The sequence below is a fragment of the Rhinopithecus bieti genome, unplaced genomic scaffold, assembly GCF_001698545.2.
Source record: "Rhinopithecus bieti isolate Rb0 unplaced genomic scaffold, ASM169854v2 scaffold_20150, whole genome shotgun sequence".
Taxonomy (NCBI): Eukaryota; Metazoa; Chordata; class Mammalia; order Primates; family Cercopithecidae; genus Rhinopithecus; species Rhinopithecus bieti.
Genome location: NW_016810565.1, coordinates 4,624,020 through 4,633,969, shown reverse-complemented (window position 1 = coordinate 4,633,969; position 9,950 = coordinate 4,624,020).

Sequence of the window (9,950 nt, the reverse complement as noted above, 5' to 3'; positions counted from 1 at the left end):
CGCATCTGCCACGTGCCTTGCTTTTCCCAAGCCGCACTGATTATAGTGAGAGTCGGGAAATTAAGGTTTGCAGGATGCTGCTGGGGCCCTTGTTGCTGCTCTCCCGCCCTGCGTGTCACAGATGGCCAGCAGAGGCACCCCCCGGCCACTTGCCCTCAGCGGCAGACCAAAGCCCAGCCTGGCAGGGCTGCACACCAGCAGTTTGTTAGGGGCTTTTGCCAACAGTCCCTCCGTGGGAGCCCTGGCCCTGGGAGTGTTGGGGGGTCACATGCTGCTCTTGACAGCAGAGGAACTGGGCCCAGAGAAGGAAAAGGACCTGTCTGTGGCCTCCAGAGAGCCAGAGCACTGGGCCTCCGACGGGCGTGGCGTGGGACCCCGCCCCACCCATACCCCACAGGACTGGACCCATGTGCACTGGCCGACCTTGGCCATGCGGACTCTGCACTGCAATGCTCCCTATCCATCGGCCCCCGCTCCCGGGTGCCACCTCTGCCTTCCCATTCTGCCGCTCAGGAGACTCCAGCGCGTCGCCCACGCTGTTCCCTGCCTTGAGGAACCACATTGGGATGGGGTGGGGCACAGAGAGAAGGAAAGCACCTCTAAACCAAGCAGGGAGCCGGAAACCGCTGGGGCAGAAATTCCCATCCAACGTGCTGGGGCTCGGGAGGGTGAGCCGCGCTGGCTGAGCCGCTCTGGGAAGGCCCTGGCCTCCCTGAGCCCTCAGTTTCCTCGCCCTGTAAGGGGCAGGAGGATATACTGCCCGCGAGGCAACTGAATGGGATGGTGGTGTCCGAGGCTCGTGGCGCCCAACGCGCTGCAAACGCTCAATGAGGCGGCCCCGGGTCCAGCCTCCTACCGGCTCCCGGGCCTTTCTCCGGCTCCGGAGCGGGGTGGGCCCCTGCACCCCTGACGCAGGCGGGGTCCAGGCCTGCCCGCACCCCTCGGCCACCTGCCTGGGACAGCGGGCGTCCCCAGTCCCTCCCAGCCGCGCCCTGGGTCCCAGCCTCCCTTCCTCACGCCGCAGGGGCGCGCGTGTCAGGCGCAAGGACCCGCGTTCGGACCCGGCGCTCTCCGCGGCGCGCGGAGGCCGGGCATCCCCGCCCCACCCGAGAGTGCCCAGTTCCAGGAGACCCGGCCCGCTCTCCTGGGCAGTGAGCCGTCACGGCGGGGGCGGCCGCGCGGAGGGAGCAGGGCGGGGGGCCGGCCACCTCCAGCGCCGAGCAGGGACCGCCCCAGGCGTGGGGGCGCCCGCCACGCCTCCGCTCCGCGCCCGGCCCTGCCCTCCCGGCTCGCAGGTAATCACCGCCCGGCGCAGCCGGCCCGGCCGGGACGCCTGTCCACATGCCCCGGGGCAGCCGGCTGCTCACGCCGCCGCCGCGCTCGGGTCGCCGCCGCGGCCGCTCGCCGCCCCTCCTCCGAAGGCCGAGCGCGACGGGAGCCGGCGCGGCGGGGCTCCCCACACCGCCGGCTCCTGCAGGGAGCGCCCGCCCCGCCCAGCCCGGTCGCCAGCCCCGGCGCCAGCCGCAGCCGCGGCTGAGCCCGCACTTCCCCCGCAGCGCTTGGCCAGGGCGCACGTGGTGGGCGCAGGGCCGGGCAGGGGCGCGGGGGTGCGGCGTGCGCGGGGGCCGGGCGAGGAATGGCGGAGGGGCAGGGAATGAATGAACCCGCGCGTGCATGAATGGCAGAGTGCATGAATGAATGAGTGCGGTAGAGCCTGCGGGAGGAATGAATAAATGAGGGAACTAATGCACGGGCGCGAAGGTGAGTGACAGAGTGAATGGGCCCTTGAAACCCAGAGGCCGTCAGTAACAACCTGCCCAACCTTTTCATCGGTCCATCCATTCGATCCCTCAACGTTTATTAGACGCCTACTGTGTACCAACCAGCCTTGTTCTAGGCCCCAGGGGGTACAGCAGCCAGCGAAACCAAGCTCCTGTCCTCGCAGAGTCACATTTTACAGATGAGGAAACCCTGGTTCCCAAGGGTGCCGCCTGGCCAAGCTGCCCCCGCTCTGCCCCAGCCCCCAGTCGGTGGCTTCCAGGGCCTTCTTTCTCCCCAGGGAGCTCTCAGGAAGGAAAGGTGGCTTTAGGAGGACCAGTGTTGCCCCCTGCCTCTCCCCCTAGTCTGAAGCATCCCATCGACCTGCCCGGGTAGAGCCCAGGCTGGCTCAGTCCCGCCCTGGTAAAGGTGCAGTGTGAATCCTCTTTCCTCCCAGAGCGGGCAAGGGGCAGCCCTGAGGGTGCCAGCTACATGAGGGTCTTCCATCCCAGCCAGCCCAGCAGCAGCCAGCGTGGGAACCCCGGGAGGAGCACTGGCAGCCGGGGAGGGTCCTGCACCGTGGAAACAGAGCTGACAAAGCCCGTGTGCTTTGCTCATATCCTCCCTCTGGACCTATGGGCTCATGGTTCACACATGCTAGTATCATTTCCAAGTACATGGCAGATTAGAAGATGCTGCCAATGAGTACCTTGTACATTTTTGTTTTTTAATTGTGGAAAACATGGAAAACATAACATTTACCATTTGAACTACTTTTAAAGTGTACAGTTTGGGGACATTGAATTCCCACTGTTGTGTTACCATCACCACCATCCTTATATGCTGTATGTTGTATGCTTTGCAGTTTCTACGCTCTCTCATTTAATCTGGGGAGTAGGTTGCTACATTCAGGCAGTGTCGGTGCTGAGAAAAGGCGCTGATAGCAAGGCAAGAGGGAAAACCCAGATAAAAAGGAGACAAGAAAAAGAACCAGCAGCTGACTGGAGCCATTTAGTGTCAAGCAAAGCCCTGTCTCTGCTCACTCTCAGGTCCCAGGGACACGATTGGGTAACCAATGGACAGAGGGAGGTGCCTCCAAGTGCACACCACCACAGTCAAGACAAAATGAGAGGTAGCAGCTCAGGGCCGGGCTCTCCCCGTCCTTCGAAGCATGAACAGACTTCTTCCAAACCCAGTCCCTGGTGTGCACCCCTGGACTAGCCTCTTTGCTCAGGGCGCCTTGGTTTCCCCAGCAGGAGTCAGAACAGGTTCCCTGACCTCCACTCTGGCCTCTCAGGTTCTGACACCATTCAGGCAGCACAGCACACAGCAGTGGAGGCAGCCTGTGAGAGGTAGTGCGGGCCCAGCCTGCCAGCTCCAGTATCCTTTCCTGCCCCAGTCCCTAAGGGGACAAACACCATTGGGGGATGTGGAACCTGGGGTACAGGCAGGGCTCTGCCCACATTGCCTCCTCCTGGGCTGCGGCCCTTCCCCAGAGGCTGGTCCTGCTCAGATGGTGCCAGAATGTTCACCGCCCGCCCTGGCACTGCTGCTGCCAACGCCACAGATGGCTGGGGAGGCGGGGGAGGGGCGGGTGGGGTGGGGGCGGCTCCTGCTTCAGCTCCAGCAGCTTGCAGGCTTCAGCTCAGGCCTGCCTGGGAAGGCCCCAGGAGAGCCCCTCCTCCATGCTGCACGCACCTCCTGTCCCCACCCTCCCTGCCCTCTCTTCCATCCTTCCCACTCCAACCCCTCATGCTGGGAAGGCAGAGAGAAAGCAGGCACTGGTTTTGGGTCTGGGAGCATCCCTGTAATGCCCCTGAAGGGGAAGTGGTACTAGCCCCCTTTTGCAGATGGGGAAACTACAGTCAGTGCAGCACAGCCTGGGACATCAGGCAGGCTTCCTGGAGGAGGTGAGGTTTCATCTGGGTTGGGAAGAAGGGATGAAAGTGGCAGGACTTGGAGGTGATGTCCAGGGGCTGCAGAGGACCCTCTCCCCAGGCCCCTGCCCTCATTCAGACCTCTACGAACCACTCTGTTTGACATCACCACCCCCATGGCTCAATCCCACTGCCCTGTTTTGTTTTTTGTGTGTCTCTTACTGCGTTCCAGAGCTATCTGATCTGTCTGTTGGTGTGGACATCAATCTTTCCCCCGGGATGCATGGTCCTCTATTGTGGTGGGGGAAGCAGGGCAGGAAGTGGCACCACACTGGGGCTCATGATTAAATGTGCCAGAGAATGGATGGATGGATGGGGAGAGGAGGAATAGGAACAGCCCGGTGTGATGCCAGGCTTCTGGCCCTGGTGGCTGAGTATAAAAGAAAGGACAGCACATCAGGGAGGTCATTGACAGTGAGGTACCTACAGACAGCCACATACAGGGGCCCAGGATGCGGCATTTTCTTGGGCTCCAGCATCACCTAGCCATGTTGACCAGTTCCCTGCCTAATCTTCCAATTTCCACCCACAAGAACAGATTGAACAAGGATTCTGACTATGAGCCCTAGAGACTCTGGGAAGGTGAAAGGTGTCTTCCCACTCTCCCACAAACAACAGGTGCTCCAACTGAAACTCTGGGGTCCCGAGCAAAATCGGGCTACAGCTGCCCTCCACAGGTGGTGAGAAGGCCCTGAATTAGCCAGAGTGTGTATCTAACAATGACCCCAACTGCAATATTAACCCAAATTCCAATCTTATATCAAATGCAAAACGTAACTCTAATGGAACCCAAAACCAAAATGAAATTTAAACCCACCCCAATCCTAACCTGACCAATAACAGTAACCCCAACCCTAACCCTAAGTCTAACCCCAACACTATTCTGCCGGAAAACAATGACCTTAAGCCACACCAAACCCTAAAGTTAACTCAAAGTCCAATCCAAAACCAAATCGCAAAAGCAACACTAAACAAAACCCCCAACGCAACACTTACCCTAACACTAAGCACTGCCAACAACAACCCCAAAACTAAACCCAACGCTAAACACTGCCAACAACAACCCCGACCCTATCACTAACCCTAAACACTGCCAACAACAATCCCGACCCTAACCCTAAACGCTGCCAACATCAACCCCAACCCTAACCCTAACCCTAAACACTGTCAACATCAATCCCAACCCTAACCCTAACCCTAAACACTGCCAACAACAATCCCCACCCTAACCCTAAAGACTGCCAACATCAACCCCAACCCTAACCCGAACCCTAAATACTGTCAACATCAATCCCAACCCTAACCCTAACACCTAAACACTGCCAACAACCCCACCCAATACCTAACCCTAACACTGCAACAATCAACCCCAACCAAGAACCCTAACCTGAACACTGCCAACATCAACCACAACCCTAACCTAACCCTAACACTGCCACATCAATCCCAACCTAACACTAAACACCCAACATCAATCCAACCTTAACCTAAACACGCCCACATCAACCCCGACCCTAACCCTAACCCTAAACACTGCCAACAACAACCCCAACACTAACCCTAACCCTAACCCTAAACACTGCCAACATAAAGCCCAACACTAACCCAAATCCTAGACCTAAACACTGCCAACAACCCCCACACTAAACCATATCCCTAACCCTAAACACTGCCAACATAAAGCCCAACACTAACTCCTAACCCTAACCACCCTAAACATCTGCACATTAACCCCAACACTAACCCCTAACACTAACATTGCCAACAACAACCCAACACTAACCCAAATCCCTAACCCTAAACACTGCCAACAACAACCCCAACACTAACCCAAATCCTAACCGTAATCCCAACCCCAAACTTAATCCTAATCCCAACCCAACCCTAACCCTAATCCCAAACCAAATCCTAACCCTAAACCTAATCCTAAACCTAACCGTAACCCTAATCCTAATCCCAACCCTAACCCTAACCCCAACCATACCCTGCTGCCCTGTTCCTTCACCGGTTTGTCCTAGGAGCATTTTCTAAAATAAATTGAGCAACTGTGGGGGTGCCTGGGACCACAGGAAGTGGGCAGGGGCAGCTGGGAGCCTCATAGGTGCTCTGTCTGAGGTAGGTCCCAGGCCCAGGGGTCCGGCCCACTGCTCCTCCTGGGGTGGTGCTCTGAGCCCCTTGGCCTCCACCCCACTTCCTGCCCTGCTCTGTCTCCATGCGAAGCAGCAGTGGCCTCCCTGGGGCTCGACCCCATGTCAGGCCTTTCCAGCAGGTGGAGGTGGTTTGGGCTTCAAAACTGTAAATAGGGGAAACCATTTTCAAACAAATATTTACCAAAGCGAAATCCCACCTCATCTGAGTGTGACTGGGCTTGTCTCTATAGGCACTGGGCCTGGATATGGAGGGCACCATCCTTGGCCTCCCATGCTTGGGCCTGGGCAAGGGGAGGGGACACAGAGCAGGGGATGGCACCGAGGTGGCCTCACTGAGACAGAAACTGCCACTGGGTGTATGATGCTGCTGTGGACAGTCAGCAGGTGTTCACCAAGACCACCTGGGGGCCTGGGCTCCTTCAGGGGCCCCCCTGCTAGGTCCTGGGCCAGGCCTGGCCCTGCTTCCACTGTGGTGCCCTCCCCAGCCAGGCTGAGCTCCACCTACATCATCCCTGTCCATACCTTCTGTTTCTGGGTCCTTGCACACGGAGTTCCCTCATCCTGAGATGCTCTTTTATGGAGTGTCCATGTGGAAACCTCCTCATCTCAGCTCCCAAAGTTGCTTCTTCTTGGAAGCCTTCCCAGGCTGCTCCCAGCTAGCCCTCTCCCACCTACCCCATTGCTGACGCCCAGCAAGGCTCATAGTCAAATCCATACATCAGGCTAAAGGAGGCATCTAGCCTCCTCACCCTCAGGTGATGAGAAATTCCCTGAAGAAGGCTCTACAGTTCAACAGTGGCCTAGAAAGTTCTGAGCTACAATTGTGGCCCCACAGGGGCAGGGCTAACCCCCTCTGCCGAGGCAGGACAGTGTTTCAGGGAGCTGGAAACCACCAGCGCCCTCCCGTCTTCTCCCAGCCATTTCTCCCAGTCCCTTCTCCAGGACACACATCAACCCCTCCAGAGGCCCGGACTGGGGCCCCACCCTGGATGCTGTTCAATCCCATCAGCCCAGGCTAGGAGGCAGAACATGGGCCCCTTCCTCGGCAGGGTCTTCACCAAGCTTGCAGGGGACAGCTACAGTAAAGGACCCCCAGGGGACATTGGCACATGCTGTTCCTCAGCATGGAGCAGCCTTCCTTGTCCTTTCATCTCCTGCATTACAGCTAGGCCTTTTGGCCTCCATTCAGGCACCCCCTCCTCCAGGAAGCCCTCCCCGATCCCTAGTTGGTGTGTATCTCTGTGTGCCCTTGAGCTTGGTTCTGACCTCAGTTAGTGTCCCTGCCCAGGGATGTCCTTCTCTGCCCCACCATGGGCCCTCCAGGCAGGACTGGCCCTGGTTCCAGGTGCCTCCCCAAACCTACAGAGGCTTGTTGCCCAGAGCTGAGACCACTGAAGCTGCGGGCAGAGATGAGCGAATGAATGAATGAATGAGGGAGGAACGGAGTGACCGTGGGAACACCAGAGAGCTGAACCCCAGCGTGAGGGGGAGTCAGTTGGTAGGGCTAAAGAAAGTTCCCCAAGAGCCTCAGCACACGGCAGGCCATACCGGAGAGTGGAGCCAGAGGCTGGCACTGATCAACTCCTCTGTGGTTGATGCAGTAGGACCACAGGGAGAACACACCTGCCCTCTGCACTCTGCCCCACAGGTGTATGTGGCATCCGGACAGCGGCAGTGCGGTCAGTGCCTCTGGGCAGGACTCCAGGCCTAGGGAAGCCTTGCCAAGCTGGTGGAAGGAGGAGCGTCCTGCGGGGGCCTGGACTCTAGGGCAGCGAGGTGGATCCCAGGCCTCTAAGAGCCTTAGGTGGCAGGAACATGGCAAGAAGCAGTGCCTGAGGTCAGGGATGGCCACAAGCCAGGCTGCCTGGAGGCTGGACACCAACTCCTGCTGTGCTTGCCTGACACTGCCTGGAGTGGTATGGATTGGAAGTGGAGACCAAGGCAGTGTGGAGTTGGGATGCTGGCCTGAAAGGTGGAAGCCGAGGGTGCCCAGAGCCTGGCAGACCCTCACATCCCCCATTCCCAGCCAAGAAACTCCCTCCTCCTTCTGGGTATCCCCATAGTCTCCTGCCTGCCCCTGTCTCTGAAACCTGCCTTGTATCTGTTCCAGTATCCTCTCACCCTGTCCCTCCTCTGCTCAAGAACCTGCCATGGTTCTTACCTGCCTGCCTGCTGCATCCCATTCAGGCATTCAAGGCCTTCCATGGGCTCATTGGTGTCTCTGATGTGACTCATCCTCTTGGCAGATGCTGAGGCTCTCCTGCCCCCTCATTCCCCTTGCAGGCTGCCCTCCACCCCGTCCACCCACAGGCACGCACACTCAGCCTCCTTTCCCCTTGTCCCTGCTCAAAATGGGAGGCAACATTCCTATAAAAAAAGAGGCTCCATCGGGTCCAGTGCCTCACGCCTGTAATCCTAGCACTTCAGGTAGCCGAGGTGGGAGGATCACTTGAGCCCAGGGATGGGAGGATCACTTGAGCCCAGGAGTTCGAGACCAGCGTGAGCAACATAGGGAGACGCCATCTCTACAACAAGTAAAAATTAAAAAATTAGCCTGGCATGATAGCGGGTGCCTGTGGGCCCAGCTACTGAGGAGGCTGAGGTGGGAGGTCAAGACTTCAGCGAATTGTGATTGCACACTGCACTCCAGGCTGGTTGACAGCAAGACCCTGTCTCTTAAAAAAGGAATTAAAAAAGAGACTCATGTGATCCAGGGTCTCTGGAATGGTGGGGGGAGGGGCTCGGTCTGTGCCCCCCACCTCTCTCCAGACCACCATTTCTTGGCCCACAAGATGCACCTGTCTTCACCACTCCATCCTTTAATGGCCCCACATGCGCTCCTCCCAGCCTCTTAGTGGCCCTCGCGGGTATGCCCGCTTCTGCTGCTCTTCTGGCTCCTACACAGGACAGTGCCAGTCAAGGCATGGATGACCCGTACATCCCCCAGATATCCACAGGGCCATTGGCCTGGCCTCCTGCCCAGGGCCCCAGGAAACCTTGGGCCTGCCTGCCCACGACTGCCCCGGGCAAGACATTCTCCTCTCTGTGCTCAGTTTCCTTGTCTCTTCTTCTGTGGACTGGAAACGCACTGCCAGCCGTGTTCCACTTCTCACATGACTAGTCAGAAAACCTGCCCTGTGAGGAGGGGGTGAGGCGGCAAACAAGAGGCTTGTCCAGGAGGCATTTGCAGTTTCGGTCCTAGGGGCAAATAACTGGGAGACTCTGATGCTGGGGCACCCTCTGTGCCAGACACCGAGCTACTTGTAAAGGGACGCGAGGTGGCAGGAGGGCTGCTGCAGGATGCCCCAGGCTGCCCTTGTTGGAAACGGGGCCACAGAGGTGGCCATCAATTTGCCTCACTCCACTGGGCAGGAAAATTATTTCCGCTACTCCTCTATGTTCCAGCCGCTTCTAGTGCCTGCAAGGGATCTAGGGGCTGCTCAGCTCATGGAATGGTGGCCGCAGCCAGCCTCAAAAGCACAGTGTGAACAGGGACATCCCGCTCCAGCCAGGACTGGAGGACAGGAGGCAGGAGGCAGGAGCCATCCTGGCCCAGGCCTGTGGACCGAGTCTTCTTCCACCAACGTCTCCGGCCACCTCTGGCCTTCTCAGGTGACAGGGCTCTCCCAACACCCCCCCATCCCATGATCGCCTTGCTCTGGGCTTTATGCTGGTGACGCCCAAACCAGGCCAATGTGTTCCCTCTGGGGTCCACACATGGAAAGTGAGGGACAGGAAGGAAAAGTTCATGGAGCAGCTTCACGTGGCCACCAGAGCGCCTTCTGCATCACCATGGGTCCAGCTCCCCTGGGATCTCAACCCCACCTTACAGGTGGGGAACGGATGTGTGGGACCACGGGGTAAGTGTGCTCCATGGCAGTCAGGGGCTGGGGTTTGAACTGGGATCTGCTGTCACAACAGGAAGGCAGAGGCTGGACAGGCCCCATTGTCCCTCTGATCTCAGAGCCTGGCGAGTGTCACGTGCCTCCCTATCCATTTGGGCTCCTTCCTCACCAATGGAAGCCCTGCAAGCCTAGTGGAGGAATGGGGCCAGCCAGAGGGTGCATTTCCCAGCCACCCTTGCAGCCAGGCACGACCAGGATCC